Source organism: Rhyacophila brunnea, unplaced genomic scaffold, assembly GCF_057557595.1.
Source record: "Rhyacophila brunnea isolate RB1 unplaced genomic scaffold, BYU_Rbru_1.0 scaffold_10, whole genome shotgun sequence".
Lineage (NCBI taxonomy): Eukaryota > Metazoa > Arthropoda > Insecta > Trichoptera > Rhyacophilidae > Rhyacophila > Rhyacophila brunnea.
In genome coordinates this window covers 25,830,658-25,851,526 of record NW_028232752.1, presented here as the reverse complement: position 1 = coordinate 25,851,526, position 20,869 = coordinate 25,830,658, and the positions used below count along the sequence as shown (strand labels likewise).

The 20,869-nt window shown below is 33.4% G+C and overlaps 1 protein-coding gene and 1 non-coding gene across 4 annotated transcripts in view; both read left to right on the top strand.

The window, feature by feature from the left end:
- Positions 1-20,869, top strand: part of gukh (NHS actin remodeling regulator GUK-holder) — a 469,721-nt gene that overhangs the window by 262,890 nt on the left and 185,962 nt on the right. The window lies entirely within an intron of this gene.
- On the top strand, positions 13,905-13,976 carry TRNAE-CUC (transfer RNA glutamic acid (anticodon CUC)). The gene has a single exon. It is a non-coding gene; the product is annotated as a tRNA-Glu (tRNA).

Here is a 20,869-nt window from a genome sequence, read left to right as displayed (position 1 = left end):
GCGTCAGTCACCGTAATTCATATACAATCATAAACTCATTACCCACCCATCCATCACAAGTGCAATGTAATCATGAGAGTGGTCGTATTAGTTGTATGAACGCGCCCGCCTTATCAACATCAATGTTAATGCCTAGATTCCATCCCTGTGTAACCCCCCCCAGCATCTAAATCATCCCCTTCGTACAGTCCACTAAAAACGCCACCATCATATTATATCACAACTAAATTTACACGCTTTTTACGTTTACGTTTACACGATTAAATAATTCTTATTGGCCTATAGTGTGCGGTCGACACGTTGGGCATCCTGCTGTAGATCGATGGCTGAAGTGAAACATTGTCTGGCAGAATCATAGACGCCGTATAAAGCAGAATGTCTTGTTTGAAAGGTAGATAAATATAATGGACGATCCATCAGCATTAAAATGAATACACACATCTATGAACTCTGCTGACCTTATAAAGTAAGTTACTGGTAGTCCAGTCACTATATAAACTCACATTATTTATACCTGTTGAAGTTATGACTAGCTAACTAACTAGCATGAATGATGCAAACTTGGTAACACTATAGAATAGGGTGGGCGAACCTTTTTATGTACGCGTGCCAAAATTTCCCGAATTATATTTTTCGACTGTCTTATGTGCCAAGCAGATTTTCATGACGAAAAAAATATTTTTTTAAGAATTAAAGATACTCATCTTTCGCCGGATTTCTATCCGAAGGCATATCTTTTATTCTTTGAATATTTTTTTTCTTGTTTTCAAAATTTTCAAAGAGATCGTGGAAGCATTTAAACGACTCTTATTTCATACAATATCCTTCACTAATGGTTTTCCATTTTTAGCGATATGTTTGCGGCAAAATAACAAGCAGTTATTTTATTTGAATGAGTACCGATAATTAGTTTTATAAGGTCTGTTGGTTGAATATTTTTATTTCAATTGGCCGATCCTAAGGACTGACCTTTGCAATTATATATTTACATTAAATGTAATGATTGCCTGGTATTTTTTATACAATGCGATCTGTCATTTATGCATGAATTTCGTAGTGTCCGTTTGCGCATCGATTGGTAAAAATGATATTAAAAACCGAAAAAAATACGCATGGGGGGGGGGGGGGCGGGGCTATGCGTCTTTATTTTTTTAATATATAATAAAATAAGTAGGTACTAACTTGTAAAACTTTTTTTAAATTATTACAAGTGTTTTTTCTCTCTTCACAATGAAACATTCACGCGCCATGCAAAATCATCTCGCGTGCCATAGGTTCCCCATCGCTGCTATAGAAGCTGTAACAAATTGAAATTATAAACTCAATTTATTAGACGTGACGAACTTTCGAAATGTGAAACGAATAATAATATGACGACACACATGGTTATAATTAATTGTACACGGCTTTATTTTCTTTCATAATATTAATTAATTAAATAATTACCATGTGTCTTAAGGAACAGTTATCTGCTGGAATTATAATAAACATCTGGTTTTAATGTTTCAATGATGACTTTGATAAATCAAATCAATTATTAAAATAACTGCAGTCAGCAAATGCAGATTTAAATCATTCACAAGATACTCTGTCGTTATACAGAGTATGAAATAAAAATCAGGAGTTTTAATAAATAATAACATTTAAGTATAATATTATTGATGTTTTATGAAATTTATGTTAGTCTAGACTCTAGGCCTTGTCCTGGTGGCGCGATTTGACATGCGCGTAAAAACTCGCCCGCATTCCAAGTACATGTGACCTCATTGAGCCGTCCACATGGACACGCGCCGTGACGTTTGTCGCCGGACTCTCGAAAATGCGGCGTTTTTATGGCCATTCCAAAATGAATTACGACGGCTTCACGCTAAAAACGACTGGCAATTTCAAAATAAATTACTTCACCTAGGTTGGACAATGACTAGAAAAAATCCCAGTTTAATGGAAAAAATACGACACCCGACGGGACTTGAACCTGTAACCGTCAGATTCGCGTCGGTGTGCTTTTTCCAATTAAGCTACCGGCATCCTACTTCATACAACGAATTTAACTAGTAGTTCTTACATAAAATGCTTATCAATTACGTTAATAATGTTGGCTATATTTTAAATCAAAGTATATAAATCACTCCAAATATTTAGTTTTTATAATGTACTTGCACTTGCTAATAATTTAAGAAACTATTTATTTTATTCAACGAATAATTCAAAATATATGTGAATGTATCTAACATTCTATATGTGGATCATAAGTAATACACAATTTGAAAACATCTTATATGTTTTCAAATTATGTATGTTCAATGTGTAGAATGTTACATTCTCAAATCTTGTGATAATTATTCTTTGATTAAAAAAAATAGTTTATTTGATTCTACATACATTGGTGTTATACCTTATAACATAATAAAACTACACAATATTTCGTCGGCCCCACCCACAAAACAATGAGTTCCCTGGCCCCACCTTATTGAATATACATTTTTTAAAAAATCGCTTTTATTAGTTATATACATATATAAATGGTCAGTATGAGCTGACTGCTGAATTGACAGGAAAATATCGCTCAATAAAATTCTATCGTCGTGAATTGCTCATCTAAGGGTCAATTGCTTACTTGCACTCAGAAATCAGAACCTAGTCATCTCATATCTTGCGGTAAGTTGCACAAAGTTAATGTACTAGAACTAGAATATACAGTCCACTTGTTTTTATTATGTTGTGTGTATATACGTATAGATACATATATGCAGATGCACTATTTGACGTAATATGTGGTGCATTCATTTAATTATTAGAAAATATTACCCCATATTGCTTAGTATCTTTAGGATTTACCTGTTCAATAAAAAATAATGAAGCATCCAGTTTCGATGTCAAAGTCATGGTTTATGTTTATATTATAAGTATAAATATAAGGACTCTATGGTGCAACTGAGGGCAATGGACAAGATATGCACGCAGAATATTGTTAGACATGTTTAGCTGTTTGCTATTATTACTATGTCTCCTAGAAACATCGTAAAACTATCAGAAGACTCACTAGTAAGTCTAGACTCCTGAGCATAGACCAATGATCCCCAATCTTTGTTACTTGGGACATTTTATAGATACTCAAGGAACCATACCTGTCATACATATATTAGGGTCCCGATAGGAAAACTATAAAAGATACATGTAAAGCAGTAGGCAGTAACATAAATCGACAAATACGCAGTCTTTTATTATTTTATAAAATATATTAACACATAACAATTAATAGTATTAAAATATGTAAATCATTTCTGTGCTGTCACTATAAATAGCGCTATCGTCCAAATTTTCAACGTTTTCACAGAAATAAAATGAATAAACAGTTCATAGTATGTAGGCGTAATATTAACCTTTATTACTAATAACTGGAACCCTCGTTTTTTACTTTAAATTGAAATCTTTGTTTCCCAAATTCCCTCCATAAAATAAAATAATGCAAGTTAGGTTTCAAAGTATGTGTTTTTGGGGATTCTGAATTTAAAAAAAGCTCTATAACGTTGGTGGAAGTCAATTGGATGAAATATCCAACATGGCCGTTTTAAATTAATTATACTTTGATAAGTACAGATTTTTTTTATTATTTTTCGTCTGACGTATTTTACGAAACGTATGCAATTTTTTTAAATATTTTAAGTACGATGTCTCCCAATGCGAATACATAGTAAATAAGAATGTGACTATTACAATTAATTATCGCTACTATTGTTTATATTAATTTTAAGTTAAACAGAATTAATATACATTTGAAATAAACAAAGATTCTTCCATATTATTGTCTATAATAATATTCACTGTTTATTAAATAAAGTTCACTGTTTTATCTACTGGCATATTTGAAGTCAAATGACATTATTTTTATCATAATTATTTTGTATAGTTGATCATTGTGTATGAAAGCATATCTGCCATATGCGGTTTATACCTTCTTATATATTATTTAATATCATGTCATTAATATAATTATTCTGAGTAATTCAATTGATCAACCACTACAACATTTGTCCAGAAATGAATTGACCCGGCCTGAATATGATTAGTAATTGATTACGATAATAAATACAATCTTCATGTGTGCAGTAATGCAATATAATTCTTACTAAGTAATTAAAAATATAGTAGACTGAAAATAAACATTGTTGCATCTTTGAAAACATTCCCTGCGGTCGGCGGTCGTTCTGAGAAGAAATCAAATATTTACTTTGGCGAGTTATACTTTTAATATTATCGTGGTGCGACTGAAGTATTCGTCTTTATTGATTCCAATTCAATATTTACATTTCTTGTCGTCTGAACGTGAGAAAGTTCGTCGACTCGATCAATTTTTTTCTTTGTCACACTAAACTTTGTTTTATAATAATTTATTGAATTTATCACGTAGGTTCGTACAGAAAGCTATATAGAACAAACTCAAAATGAAACTCGAGAGATGCAATGTAAATACATAACCTGACACACGCCTTGATTGCACATTGATGAGTCCAGTGCATACATCATTTTATTTCCATAACAATTTGTTCACTCATATGACGGCGGGGTGTATTTTATATACTTACATGGGAAGATAATTTAATGATAAGTACATAAACAGTTTCACTACAGAACCTTAATGTAAAATTTACACCAGCGTTCTCAAACTGAGATATTCATACTCATGAAGGTATGCGAAAGTTTTGAAGGAATCAGCTTTTGAATTTATTTTTATAATAATCAGAGCTGGAAATAGAACTAGGACCGAACTCGAAACCCCTATGAACCCTTTTATTATTTTAAACCTAAACCCTTTAATTAATCAGGGTTCCGGAAGGCGATTGTTGGATATTTTTTTAATATTCTTATTCTGCTATGTATTGCTGTAACTAGGTATCTCATAAAAAAATAACATAATACGCTCCAACGTAATTTTTTTTTTTATTAATTTGGCTTAATACCTAAACATTTATTACCCATCTGGTGAGTTTTAAACCAAAATAAAATACCTATAATATATCCATAACCTATACCTACGAACCCGAACCGAACTCTATTTATTGACAAAACCGACAATTTTTAATTTGATGCAACTGGAATCGAAATTGGACCCCACTGGAACCGAACCAGGAACCGAATTTTTAAATAAACTGTGGGCTTAACAGCTCTTATAAAACCGAAACGACTCGAGTACTCGCATACACACGCTTGACAACAGTAGAGACGTGCGGATCGGGTAACTATAGCAGGTAACAGGAGATATTATGCTGTCTAATCTCGGAGAATCTCTATTTGACTCGACTTGACAATAATATATTAAAGTCCATAGTGGTAAATTACAAAATAGATATTATGTAAATCAATTAGTCAGCAGTGACATATCTAGGCAAAGTGTCCTTATTGTTTGTGCATGGATATCGTATAACGTTTGTATTTCAAAACAAAAGCTCTAATCTCAAATCTACACACGTCATGTAAATTCTAAAGTAGGTACATTAGAATTTAAGCATTTTGTCGTAATATTGTCTTGTCCACGGAAACTGCCATTAGAGGTTGTATTGTTCGGATTCATTCTTTAATTTTCCGCTCGTTTAGAATGTGCGCAGCCTTATAAGAAAACCAAGCGTTTTTTTTTCTGCGAACTAGCTTATTTTCTTATACTATCTGGTCCAAACACTAGATATATTATCCTATACAAATTTGACTGTAGATACTGATTGTTTAGAGATAGAAACATTGGGATGGAGATAGTGATTCAATATCTCTGTACATAGATATTATATGTACCTAAAAGAAAAAGAATATTCTTTTAAATTCTTCGAATAAAATTACCATTATCGCAGACATCATAAATCTTACATGGTATTAACATGAACGATAGTGACTAAGTTATCTCACCGCCTCAACACATAATCCGTGAACCTGGAACCCCGTGCGTGGGATGTCGAACCTATTACTAGTTTATTAGGTTTCGTTTCTAATAAAAGAATACTAAAGTGTTGCCTTAGCACGCATACCCAGTGGTAAGGGATTTGAAACCGTTTCTATGAATTGTATTCTCATCCAATTTTCTCTCCGAATAGTGGTAGGAAAATTTCAATGCTATAATGTATTTCGTCTTGAATGGCCACTTATCTAAACAGATTCACATGCGCAGGGCTTGTGCTCAGTTTTCGATTAAAATATAATTTTGAGCCTGCTCAGAGCTAAGATTTTATTGCTATTATATAACTGCATTAATACGAGGAATGGGTGCTTGCACTGGGCCGAATGGTTAAATGTAAATTGTACGTATTACGTTTCGCCGTAACACAATTCACTGTATGATGTCTTAACTGGAAAAAGGTAACCGTATAGCATTGAGATTAAAAAAACGCATTGTTCTTGGAGCATTGGATTTACATATTATATTAGATTACAATAAGAATATTAATTTGATTTTGATTGTTATATCAAATAGTTGATACACAATGAATATCAAATTAATAAGTTCTTAGGTGTATTTATTTTTTTAAATAATTTGTTAGAATAAGTTTTATTAAATTATATTTATAAACGATTATTCGAATCAAAACTAATAATATTAAGTTGCTAAGAGCATACTTCAGTGAAACGACAAATAATTTTCAACTATAGGTGCGACGAAATTTTGGACTCGCTGGCTATCGGAGAGCGAAATTCAAGCTGTGGACACGTCAAATTGTTTCGTGATGGCGACGGGGGTATTAATTCTTAAATCGTGTAAAGTTGACTAAAAACGTTACCCATTTACTTGAAAAAGAAAACATGTCAATTAATATATTAGTATTGTTACTAATAGAACAATAAACAGAACATTAAATGGACGCATGTTGAATTTTTATGACAAATTATGTTTTGATCTGCAGGCGTCGTTTGCACAATCTTCGCGTCGCGTAGTTACGATCATTTTAGACCGTGCCCCAGCCGAGGTGCCTTAGCATTAGCTGTAAGTTTTGTAGTCGCATTTACTTGGTCGAAAAAAATTCGACTAATCAAAGCTCAAGTCAAATGCCATACTCCGGCAAGTCATGGGAAACGATTCAATGAGTCTTAAAATTGGATATAAATCTTAGCGTCAATTGCATGTAATATCTCGTTCTTACTGATTAGGTTATTCACGAGTCACGAATAACAAACAAAATATTATATTCTTATCGTTCATCAAGCGTTCACAAAGTAACCTTTGACTCGCTCCTATCTTCAGAGCATTCACAAAAGACGACATCTGAATCAGTCATGACGCATGCTCATAAAACCTGGTATTTGACTATTTTACACCTTTGGATTGTCTCTCAATCACACATTAAGCATCTGGCCATATTTATTTTATAAAATTTTAAAATTATCGCTATTCATCGAGTAAATAAAAACTTGACTTCTGTGTATTGTACATTTACATGATATTATTATATTGTCTAGTGATGGTTGTGGATCTCTATCCGACTAGTGGTGTAGTCGTTCGCCCACGCGTGCGTTAGTCCCTGGTTCATCCCATAGTGACTAGCGCATTCATTCATTCAAAGCAATTATTGTACCTAAGCCTACCACATTCATATCCTGCTACATCATCCTTAATCGACCGATAGTGACTACTGTTCATTTATCACGGTATCGCGTCAAAGGAATACATTTCAGTACATCTATCTAGCTACATTCATACGTCGTCTGAACGTAACATATCATATCACTTAGTGAGTTTGTAAGGTGGTCAGAACTTTGGAGTTACCTCTTTTGTACATTCTAAATGTGCACTGACTTTAATCATTAATTTAATTTACTTAATATAATCCACGGCATTCTCTCACACTTTGTTCTGAATATTAGTTTTATCATTGTACCCAATTTCTATTTATTTATTTTTTTAATTTTTGCGCTGCAAAGTTTTTCTTTTTTCAATTTCAATTCAAGATTATTTACTTGATAAAAATATCTGATATTCTAAAATATAATACATGCCAAAATTAAAAAAACTATTTTTATTTATTTACGAGTTATGAGTATTATGGTATTAGTTATTTGGAAATGCGCCTATAAAACACCTATTAAAATAAAATAAAATAATAAAAGCAATTATAAATCTAGCTTATTTAAAATGTCTACAAACAATATATAGTTATAAAAAATTAACCTTTATGGTGCTATCAAATAGGCTAACCGTACGATACACAGCATCATAAAACATCACATCCGTCCTGCGACTTATCGAAGTTTCAAGTTAGTAGTTTATAATAATGACGTTTGCCATACTTTTTTCTTATATCTTTATACACACATATTTTATCATTAATAATTTTTATAATTATTTTATATATACTTATACTTACTTGAAATCTGCAAAAACTACTTAATGAAAATCCTGGATCCTAAGTGAGTGAGTGCAAAACTATTTTTTTTCAACCAAAATAGTATGGCTAAGATAGTACCTATTTAACCTTGAACATGCACAAATGCGTATTTCTTCTACTACGCACCAATTAAACAGGGCGCATTCGATTATTGTTATGAATGCTAAATTCTAGATAGCTTTCTCTCGTTTGTCGTCGCTCCAACTATGTCATGTTTTTTGTCAAGACTATCGATCTTCACCAGGGAACACTGGATCTGTGAGCTTCACGATAATGTGGTATATTAATAATACCTATAGTATAATTGATTTTTGATCATTTAAATGTATCGAAAGCATAATACTATTTTTTTTTAAATATAGGACATTATAAAGTATGTTCCTTGCATCTATCGAACCAAATTTTGACAATCTCTGCATAATATAAAGATTTTTTTAAATCTGTAGGATATTTCTGGTGTTTTAATAATTTTCTTACTGCAATAATATTCACACACCGAAATCATGTTAGGTTAGGTGAGCGATCCATTTAACATCACCCTTAAATACATTGTCGTATTTTAGCAATCTATACGGGCGGACTCACGGGCAGAGACGGCTCTAGTAAAGGAGCAAAGTGTGCACTGCACTCCCATCATCGATTAAATAAAAATATATAATATACAACCCCCATGTATTCCGAAAAATGCGATATCGAAAACTTATACGAAATCAATCATTTTGAATTCCGCGCGCATTCGAGCAATAGTGATTTCGACGCGCAACGCCACCGTCTACCAATACACACGTAACTACACCAATGAGACGCGACTAATACACATACCTCCATCGGTGAGACATGGCAAGGAGCAAAATTCAAAGTGTACCTTGAGTTTACACTATTTTTCACGCATACATTTAAAAATTCACAACAGCAAATGAGGCTAGTAGAATCAAAACCAACAAAGTTCTATAAGACTACATGAATCTTCGTTGGAAATGATGTTTTCCAAGTTAATTCTTCAGGAGGTTGTCTGTACCTAATGCCATAGCACACAAAGCTTAACTCGGCGTTCGGACAATAAAACCATACACTGGCCGATATAAATATTCCAACACACGCGCTTAGGCCACGCGTCGAGATATAGTTGGAAGCCTAATTATTGATGACTAATGTCATGTCGATGCATGCCGTGCAAAAATAGAAACATATTCCCAACTTATTTATCAAACGGTTAGTTTAGTAAGTTTAGTTCAACGTGAGCCGCTCCCGGTTTCACCGATTTCGCCGATATTATTATGTTAACGTTGGTGGATTAATTTTTTTATTTTCATTTTGAGATTACCCTATTACTATTAGTGTTTCAATAGGTAGGTATCTTAAATTTGATGTACAGTACAGTTCAGTTCAGCTTGTTGATTTTTTTAATCAGGTGGGTATTTCACAGAAACGCTGTTATTGAGAATAAATAGGTACCTACTTAGGTGTAGAATTGTAGACGTAGGTGGGTGGGTAGCTTTTAACAATTAGTTATCCTAGTGTTTGTCGTATTGAAGTAGGTACCTAGTTACATAGGACTTATAATATTTATTATTACGTTTATTTTGTACAGATAGGTAGGTAGGTATCTATTCAATAAGAAGGAAATGGAGCATAGGTACTGTCGTTGAATGAGAATTTTACAAGTGGAATTATTATTGTTCATCGTTATTTTAATGAGCGATTCACATCGAGACGGATGACAGTTTACATTGGCCGACATTATTAGCTCAGCCAGGTATTCATTCATTGAACGGTACCTACCTACCTATTTATAATTTTTCTTATTTGAAACGATAATGGGGCCCTATTTCGTGGTCGATTTGAGATTAGGTGGTACCTATTTTGATAGGTAAGTAAGTACGATAAAAAGGCCCCATTTCTTTCGTGGTCATTTTGAGATTAGGTAGGTATCATTAACCTTATCATTAGGTAGGTAACTGTGTAGGTAGTATGTCGATAACTACCCACTGTCCTATAGTTTAATGGGAATTAATTTTCCGAGTCGAATTCATGAAGCAATTATTATTCACATCGGCGCATCATCTATTCTATAGGTGGGTAAGTATAAAGACTGCTTTCGGATCACAATAAGTGCTAATACTTCGATACAACCCTACCTTGGATAGCTGCCGTAGCGGCAGAATGTCATCAATGGGAATTTAGAGCATAAATCGACGATTCAATGCAATAACGTCATCGTAGGTATCGTGACAATGCATTCATTAAACGAAGTTGCGATTTTATATGACAGATCACAGCACTGTCGTGTCGCGGGAACGTTCTGCGATTTGAATCTGACATGGGCTGATTTTAAAGAAAATACCGAAGATATTGATTTTTCCCACTCAATATCGACGTTTCGGTTTAAATATGTTCAATAAGCATGTCACTCATCATGTTAAATGTGCCGAAATTCCTTCGTTGCAAAGTTTATATCATTTTTTGCAGTTCGACGTTTAACATAGGGGCAGATTGGCAATGCGCGGAGGTGACATTTATTTTTTATAACTTTTATTATAACTATCTTATTACTCGATGGACAACGTTAAAACTTTGGGGAATATGTAAATATGCATCGTCTGAAACATATCTACAATGCGGCTGCACTCAATGAATTTTTAAAAATCGGCGGTCACAGTTAGAGTTCCGTAAACAACGCGACCGAATTATGCCAAATTATCAGCTATGTTTCGCATTAATCATTTCAAAATCATACGTATATTTAAAATGTGTACTGAAGAGAGCTAGCCGCCTACCTAGCCGGCTGGCTTTATATTTTAGTAAATGAATTTTTTTAAATCGGGTAATTTAATACTTAATTATAAATAATGAATAATTATTATTAACGTGACAAATTTTAACTTAAAAATGAACTAATAGTCTTATACAGTAGAGAAGATTTCTACGTTACTGTTGGAGCATTATTGCTACTTCAACTTTTCACTAATAATAATTTACTGGAAGTATTTGGCAAAAGTGTTACCCTATTAAAAATAATTTGTACAATCCCGATGATTTCAGTAGGAAGTGAGCGTTGTTTCTCAACTTTAGAAAAGGTTAAGTCATTTTTGAGAAATACAATGACTCAAGACAGGCTAAATGCTCTTGCGATGTTAAGTATAGAAAAACAATTGATATCGTCAACACCAGACTTTAATGTTCGTGTTATCGACGTGTTTTCAAAATCGATGGAAGATGGGGACTTCTTGCATAAATAGGTGAGTTTTTTTTTGCACTCCCTCATATTCTTGTCACCGGCCGCCACTGCTCACGGGGCAATGAGGTAATTTATATAGATTAGTTGCGTAAGGCCACGCTCACGCAGAAACTAAAATCTGACGAACTTGTTGGTGATGGAACTCATAAACTGGCCAGTGACTGATGCCTCGCACACGGGTTAGTAAAACCTAATAATCTCATAACCTTAAACTGTCAAACCCATTGTCTTTCCCATTTCACTCTAAGCTTTTTTCCGTAATAATCTTTACGGGAATATTCTGGCAGCCTTTAATTATACAGGAGTATTTCTCAACATCTGCCATATTTTTTAAATTAAAAATCGGTAGGCCTTCTTTAACTTTTGACGTCTTGGCTTGTTATTTCTTCTTCAGTTCAGTTCAGTGCTACCAATATTAGTAAGAAAATATGACTTTTCATCGAATCTACTGTTATTGGTACCACTGTTTTATGGATGACTGGAAACTGGGAGACTAGCATGTCGCGTCTCTTCGGTTTCAGTCGCGAACGTTTTGAAACTGAGAGATTCCAATCTTGCAGTCAGCGAGCCGCTGTTGAAATACATTAGCTAGATACTGGAGTTTCAGTCTCGTCTTTTTTGAGTACTCACGTGAGCGGATGGTACATGATCTAAATATTGTAAATGCTGAAATTGTGTCGTTTTTAAATCAGTAGGTACCTACCTACTGTCAGTCACTCGCTTCATTACAGTTTGAATCACTTTATTTTAGGAACAAGTCAATCATCTTACTTCAAAATCAATCCTTACTAGAATTTTATATTCATTAATAATTGAATTCTGCACTCTACGATGCGATGACTAACATATTGTACAATGGCGAAGGCGTCAGGGAACTCCGATCTCGTATTAAATTATTTTATTATTTCATGGCCGTATGAATCATTGGGGGGGTCACTCAATATCATATAGTATAATGTATTTATTCATTAATCATTGCAATGTTGAATAATATCATTCTGATATAACATTATTCCGCATTAATTAAAAACCAAATGGCATAGTTTATGAATAGATTATTTTATCAATGTTTTGACAGTGTATAGTTTAATAATGTCATTAATCGTATAAATATTAAAAAGTAATTTGGGTCGGTACCAAACGTAGTTACAAATAAATATTTATATACATTTTAATTTTACAGGCGTTTTATAATTTAATAATAATAATAATGCAATTTCCACACATTATCAATAAATAATTGTATTATTTAATACGGTATATTGTATAGAGCGGTGGTTCCCAAACCATTTCGCGTCACGGAACATTTTCAAACTTTTAAATTAGATACATAACAAATTTTGCGTATTTTACATAAACACTACTCTTTAATTCCTGAATATGATATTTTAACGACGAGATACATTGCCTATAGAGATATGCCACGTGGGACATTGAAAATCGTCTCGTCTGGGATATGGTCGTAAATCAAAATCGGGCGCATTGGTGCAACTGTGTTCCCAGCGCACAGGCGAAGACATGGCGGAACGGTGACGTTACCCGACTAGCCGAAACGAATGAAAAAGCAGCTTCTGCATACGTGCCAATACTACATTTTGGTATTATACGTGGCTCAAAAACCTCAGGGACTGGTTTGAGCTCAGCACTCCATCCCTATTCAGAGCAGCGACGGACAGGGGCCAAATGGCCAAATTCATCGCCGACGTCTGATAACGGATATGGCACACAAAGAAGAAGACGTGCGTCCCATGTCGTGTGAAATTTGTTACTTGCTACACCAGCTTTTAAAAAAAAAAAAAAATGTAGCATTCGAGCTGCAGACAGGTACTACATTAAGTTACATTATTGTGATCTGTGAATACCAACAAAATCACATCGACTTATTCGACTCAATCGGACGAGTTTAGATATGCGACCTGGCATAGAGAATAATATGGAATAATGCCAAACATAATTTGAATGCCAATGTCATTGCGTCAAATGCCATGAATTTTATTATGTGACGTTAAGAAAACGCTTAATTTTTACAATACTCACCAATATATTATTACTTATTACTTACACAACGCAAAGGTTTGGAAGCTCTAGTATAGGACATAATATTATGCAGATTATTCGGGTTACACTATTACGAGATTGTCATGTTTAATGCGTACAAAGTTAAGATAAATAGGTCGGTATCGAATTTAAAAATAATACTTTCACAAATCATTTATTATTATCTAATACGTAGGTACCTACTATAATATATTTTGTTTCCACCATTCTGTTGAAAAATTACTAGCTCGACTCCTCCGCCGTCCGGTATGGTCTAGTGGCTAGGATACCTGGCTCTCACCCAGGAGGCTCGGGTTCGATTCCCGGTACCGGAATATTTTTTTCTTTCGTCAATCATTAACCGAAACAGTTTTATTAAGTTTTTTTTATTTTATAATAATAATGACATGATTTCAGCTGAATAGAGGAACGAAAATATTTTTTTCAGTCAAATTAAAGTGAATTAATTACGTTTACCGTATTTTAAATATTCATGAAAACATCCATCAAACTAAACTAACTTGTTCTCACCTAAATTTAATATTATCATTAATTTATTACCTAACATTTTATATAAGCATTTTGTTAAAACACAGCTATTACCCTCCCGATTGGCATCATCAATTATTGTAGGTTAATTTTACACCTATGGAGAATAACAAAATAATGCTCCCAATAATTTATCAAATGTTGTATAGGTATGTATGTACTTCTAATTTACACCACGCAGCGTTATGGAGCAATTATTCTTAACACACACAATATTATCATGTTAGTATGGACAATTTGAAAGCTAGATAGTAAATTCTGCGTGGGACGAAACGTTTACTTTAACATAAATTTCTGACAAACTTTTGACACCCAATCGTTATATCACAAGGTTATTTTGCATGTGTCTGGAATTACAATTATAAAGTAAAACATTATGAGAATAGAATATGATATCCACAATATGATATTACCATGTGTAATAATGCAGTTTTTCTCAAGCTTTTTTGGGCTTGTGATCCCTTTCTGATACCCCCAATAGTTTCTCGTTAGAAATAAAATTACCATTTATTTATATTTCTGTAATAATTTCCTTATTGGATTTTAATCGTTTTCCATTGGTTTTCATAATGTGTTCTCACTTTGGCCCTTCTACAGTTTGCTGTGCCCCCCCTCCCCAAAGTTGATTTTTGACCGGTGCCTCTGTCATTTTATGTGATTCCAAGGGGTCACATGACCCCCGGTTGAGATACACTGCTTGCGTATTGTAGTCAGTCATCAAGTTTAATTGTACCATTTTCATAATTCTGTGTGTACGATTTTGTTTTATACTGTCGGAAGAACACGATAACATGTATATTATCCAAGACTAATATCGACTTGTTTGTTTATTTTTCAGGTAAGTACCTTCCACCTGTGATAATTTGTATCATTCGTATCATATCACGACTGCAATACTATCGACGTAGAACCAACCCATCACAAAACATATATTGAATGCTGGATTAATGTAAGTAACAATATCACTTAATTTACTTAAATGAAGTACCTAAGTATTCATGCGTGTACTGCGACTGCACCCCATAAACATTATTATTTAATACTTCTATAATGTCCTCACACGTGGACACATTATAGACTATATTAGCTGGTATTGTCTTTAAGCATTTTCGCAAAACATACTACCACTGAAAGACGAAATCTTTTTTATTTAAGCCATAAATATTCAATAATTTACTTATATATAATTTAAAATCTACTTCCATGACCCTCGATCGAGAGAGATAATTAACTATAGACCAGCTTTGATCTCGATTTTTACGTAACTTGTCATACTATTGGCACTATAGAGAGGAATTAAAAGTTTTCTTTCCTGATTCTCACAATTCGAAATAATAACTCTTCGGCTGCTTCCGTTAAGGTTTATGCATTTTTATGTTGATAAAACTCCACACGATATCGAACACACACTGAATTACTGATGCGCGGAATGTAAAATGCGGGGGGGGGGGTGTTTAGTACTAGAAACGACCGTGTTGACATTGATATAGAAGTTGCACTGTATGTTTAGTTTATATATTCAATTATATTTTAGTAGGTATATTGATTGTATGTTATAATCTGTTCCTGTCGCCCTTTCCATAAATAGAATTACAGGTAGAAACAATAATATAAAAATGCTTGTCTGGTATAGATAATTTATTATTCAGAAAATACACTGCTAAGTATGTATGCATTTACAAAATGTTTTAAGTCTTTGTCTTTGTGATTCGTCTTGGTTACAGTTAGAATTAACATTATTTTTCTTCTATTTCTGTCTGGCGTTGCTGAGCCGCAAGTAGCAGCTGTTTTGTCATTTTCCTGTTTTTCTTTCGGCGTCGATTTTTCGCGACGTCGCACGTGACACGATTCGTAAGGGACTACTTTTTTTACTTTTACCAGTTTGCGTCCGTCTGGAATCCAGCTGGATGCAGTTTTGTTGGAATAAGCTATGTGTACAGATTTATTCAGAATACGTTTCCAGTGTCGTGAGGAAATAAAATTATTATGTCTTTTCGGGATCATTGTAGATGTAGGTAGACTCTGGTATGAAGTAATCAACAGTAACTTGCGTGGCCAACGTGTTGTCCTACATACAGGCAATAATTATATGCATATACTATTTACTAATTTTATTGCCAGCTATTTATTTCTTGTCATAATTACACGATTGGCGAGTTATGCATTAATATACGATAAAAACAATAATGTAAAGGGGAAGATAGAAAACTCTAGACCTGAAATGTCCACGTGTAGATATGATTGGTAGTGCATATTACCACTGTTTTTTTTTCTATTCATTACCTGTAGGTATCATACTATATTATTTCACCCTGTCACACCCCAGCATTGAGCCATAATCCAAGCGCAAAATCGCACCACATCCTTCGGACTCTTCCGCCACTCTTAAATCGCTTTTGTAACACCGCTTCAGCGTAAGGAAATCTTGGTCCCGGTAGATCTATACAAAATGTATGGCTATGTCGTCTATGGATTATGTCGGTATATTGTATAAGTATCATATACTTACAAAAATATACCTACGACCTACACAATAAAATTGTCAATCATAAAAATGACTTATGTATTATTTATAACAGTTTTATCGCTTTTTCGAATTGTTTTTTTGTCTGAACAGAAGCATAATCATTTAGAAAATTTAATATGACAGTAAAAATGATTTATATTTTTCATTATTGTTTATACGCCGAACGGCATGTTATTATACCAGATTGGCGATCTCTATCACATTGCGTACTCTTGTCTGTCTTCTTATGGATGTGTTTATTTTGCGGTTCTTCCGCGTTATGCCCAACATGCACCTATCTATACCACGTAGTGCTTACATTAAGTTTCCATATTTTACTGCATACATCTCACTGGTAGCAAACATTGGTTAGACACTACGCTTTATGAATAATATAAAGTCACTTTTAAAAACGTCATTCACGTGCCAAAATACGTTCCATCCCAGTTTGGTTGTGGAATTTGTGATAAATATTTGTATTTCAATATATAGATTATAGTATAATATACACCGCATTCACGTAATGTTAATAAAACTTACGCCTACAGTGTGCACCGGAATTTATTGCTCTTTACTATCCAAACAAATAGCAAAATGTAATACAAAGTGCATTTATTATATTCTTGATACTCACTAACGGATTTTGATTGGAAACTGGTCCTTGAATACAATTTGACTTAAAGTTCATTGGTAAATATTTTTTTTTTTTGAAATAAAGAATTATATAATTATTTATTTATATAGATTATTAAAAAAAAATTACCACACATTCGATTTGGCGTCCTTTTAATCACATAATTCTTGGTAATAAATAATAATATGCAACACGTTAACAATACTTATATCCAAACATACTAGGTAAAATGTGTACTCATTTCGCGTTCAGTGGCAATAAAGTGAACTTCTTAAAATATGCAGCAAATTCGACTTAAACCCACAAACATTGCAACCCGGGTTTTGCGCTGTACCGTTAATTTCCGTGTGTTTCTGATATGAATGCTTTATACGTTTGCGTATAATTCAGTTGAATAAAATTAGTTTGATTCAAATCTGTGCACCGAGTCAACCATATCATATACAATATTGTATAATTTCTAAAATCTATAAAAAAGTCGATTTGCTCATATGTCTCGATGCTCGATCTTGCTCAATTTTTTTCCCGTCTGGTGATTGATTTACAAATGCATAATCATCTGTATAGATATTGTCTTATGGCTGTAGGACTATTTTGCCGCCACTATCTGGAGATAAATCAATAAAAAATACATACATTCTTTTATAATTAATTGTATGTACGTTAATTATGTTCTATCGTACGTGACAGATGGCGTAATTTGTTCATTGGCATATAACGCATACAATCCATATAAGGAAAACGTATTTTCTGAAGGACGTCGTGGGCATATTAGTAACTATTACCTAGTTAATATTATGTTATTTTATTTGTGCCAAGTCCGTTAAAAATATGTATCGTGTATGGCGTAGTTTCATGGCAATGTTAGAATCAAATTCGACCTGCGTCCAGGGCATAAATCAAAACCAGTGCCCGAAAGCAAAATCCGCTAACGCAATGGCCATAAATGCACTCGGTTGCCGTGTTTATGCCATCTGCGTTGTTATTTTCACGGTGATTGATTGCTGATTAGTAAATTGGGAGTCATGAATATTGAATTTACAGGCAGATTGATTTTAAATTGCATATCATCTATGTGTCGCGTCAACTCATTAATTATTGATATCGATTTATGTGGTCGTAAGCTTTACATTTTACATAATAACATTGTCAATCAAGCATTCGCGATGTTACTGCCAAAAGTTTGTACGAAAATCGTGTTATGCATCAAAATCAGTCATAGTCTAAACGTTATTGAAGTTAGGATTGTAATTATGTTGATTTAATTGAGTATGTTAATTGCTCCACATAATCTAAGAATAATTGTATACAATATGGTTATTTATTAGAAACAATCGTACTTAGAAACTTTTGGCAGATAAAATGATGCACACTGGAATTTTTTATTGTGCATTATTGATTATCAAATTTACACGTTTTTAACGATACAAAACGATAGATAGCTAATTTTCATTCGATAAAATTTTAATTGAATAATACTTTATTAGATAAATGACAATCTGTAAGCGTAGTTACAAGCTTTTAATATAACATTTTTTTAAATCAGAATGCTATATTGTATATTGTTACTCGGTGATCTCTCATTAACTTAGTTTTAATATGGATTGTATATTTTGTATCAGTTGACGATGTTACATTGAAGCGGACGAAACCGGTCCTGATTAGTATTGAATACATACTACATATCGTGATTTATTTTAATTAATACAATAACCAAAAATGACGGATTGAATTGAAGTGGTTTTACAAAACTTTGGCTGTATGTGCATATGTTCGTTAAACGTTCACCAGTTTAACCTCAAGAAATTGTTTAGTGTTTAAACAAACTTTTTCTTGACCAAATGTTGACAAAACTGCAATTATAAACTTTTATCAATAATATGACGAGGTGTCCAAATACCACTTTTCCGTGATATATCGTTATATAGAATATGAATGTGTCAGATTATTTTTTAATTGATATTCATGTAAATTCACATATTTAATAAATCGAGTTAGGTACTCGTAACTCAAGTTATCCAAAATGTAGACTTATCAACGTTTGGCAGCAAACACAAGCAAGCAAGAGAGCAGTTTTTTGCTAATTGTTGTGCAGAATTTAATGATACACACCACGATACGTTGGATCTGGAACCAGTTGGGACTGACTTTGAGTCCATCAGCTGGTAATATTTTGTGGTTGGAGACTATTGGGGAGTTTTCAAACAAACGTGTATTATATGTAAAGTCTTAATACACATACGCCTATATTATAACATAACTGTACCAGCAAAAGTTTTGCATCATCTCGCAACTTTGATATTATCAATGAACCTTATCAATCACAAAGTCGGTCACATTTACTATTATTACCTGCAACTTATTAATTCATTCGGGTACATAATACTTACCTTAATTCTGTAGTAAATATTAAGATTGCAAGGCATCTCTCGTCGTCCAGTGTGCAATGCACTGGATTTTCATCCGGAGGCTCTCGGCTCGATTCCAGATAAGGTCACAATACGAATACATACATATATGTAATTTTCTCGTGCTCCTGGGTGTCTGTGATTGGTTCACTTTTACTCCAATACTTTCACCGAATCTCATCGACTGAATCAAGTATATACCTACGTTTATTACTATTTTCTTTTCCTTTCACATGTTGCACCTAGGTGCATAGAATGTTTTTTTTATCGTGCTTTGTTTTAAATATTATAATGTTGCCATCTAAAACATCAATAAACCTTATACTTAAGGTAATTACCTTAAATATTAGGTTTATTTTTATTCATTAACTGACATTTTATTATATCTTGATGATTGAATAATAGGGCAGGTCTATGCACATTATTTTCTCTGTTTCTATGGCACCTAAATATACAAGGTGCATGGACTAAGTCCCCGTTATCAAATTCGCCCAACGTCCAGTTCATAAATTATAATGTCGTCCCCGACAGTAGAGACCCGCCGAGCAATCACCATAAATGCTCCAGTCCATTCGGCTAATGTCCCCGAAATATGGCGGCATGCTGTAAATACATGATGCATACACTATAGTACAGCCATTGTCCTAGCTAGAACCTTTTACGTTTGCGTAATATCACGTGACATTGTTAAAATTTTGACAAAGTGACATAAAACATCTAATGAGGCTTTTAATCATAAATTAGTCTCCGTTGAATATGGTACAGTAAGTACCTACAGACAATGCTAATTTTTAAAGGCCCATTGTTGTGTTAATATACCTGACAGTCATAGTAAAACTGCATTGTAATGGTTTTATTAGTAAACTATGTTTTAAAATGATTGTGGCGTCAACGACTCAGGTAGTCCACTGCCGGCCTCGGCGCTGGTAAGACGAACACTTACAAGTAATTTGTAAATAAACTTTTAACATAATCAACCAATATAAAATATTTTTATTAAATCAATCGATTAAAAGAGCGGCATCACACGAAAAATACACGTATCCGACGAATTACGGATTACCAGTTTACTGGCGTGTCTTTATACGAGGGCGCCGGCATGCGATACGTGCAGTTGTTTTCGCATGTAGA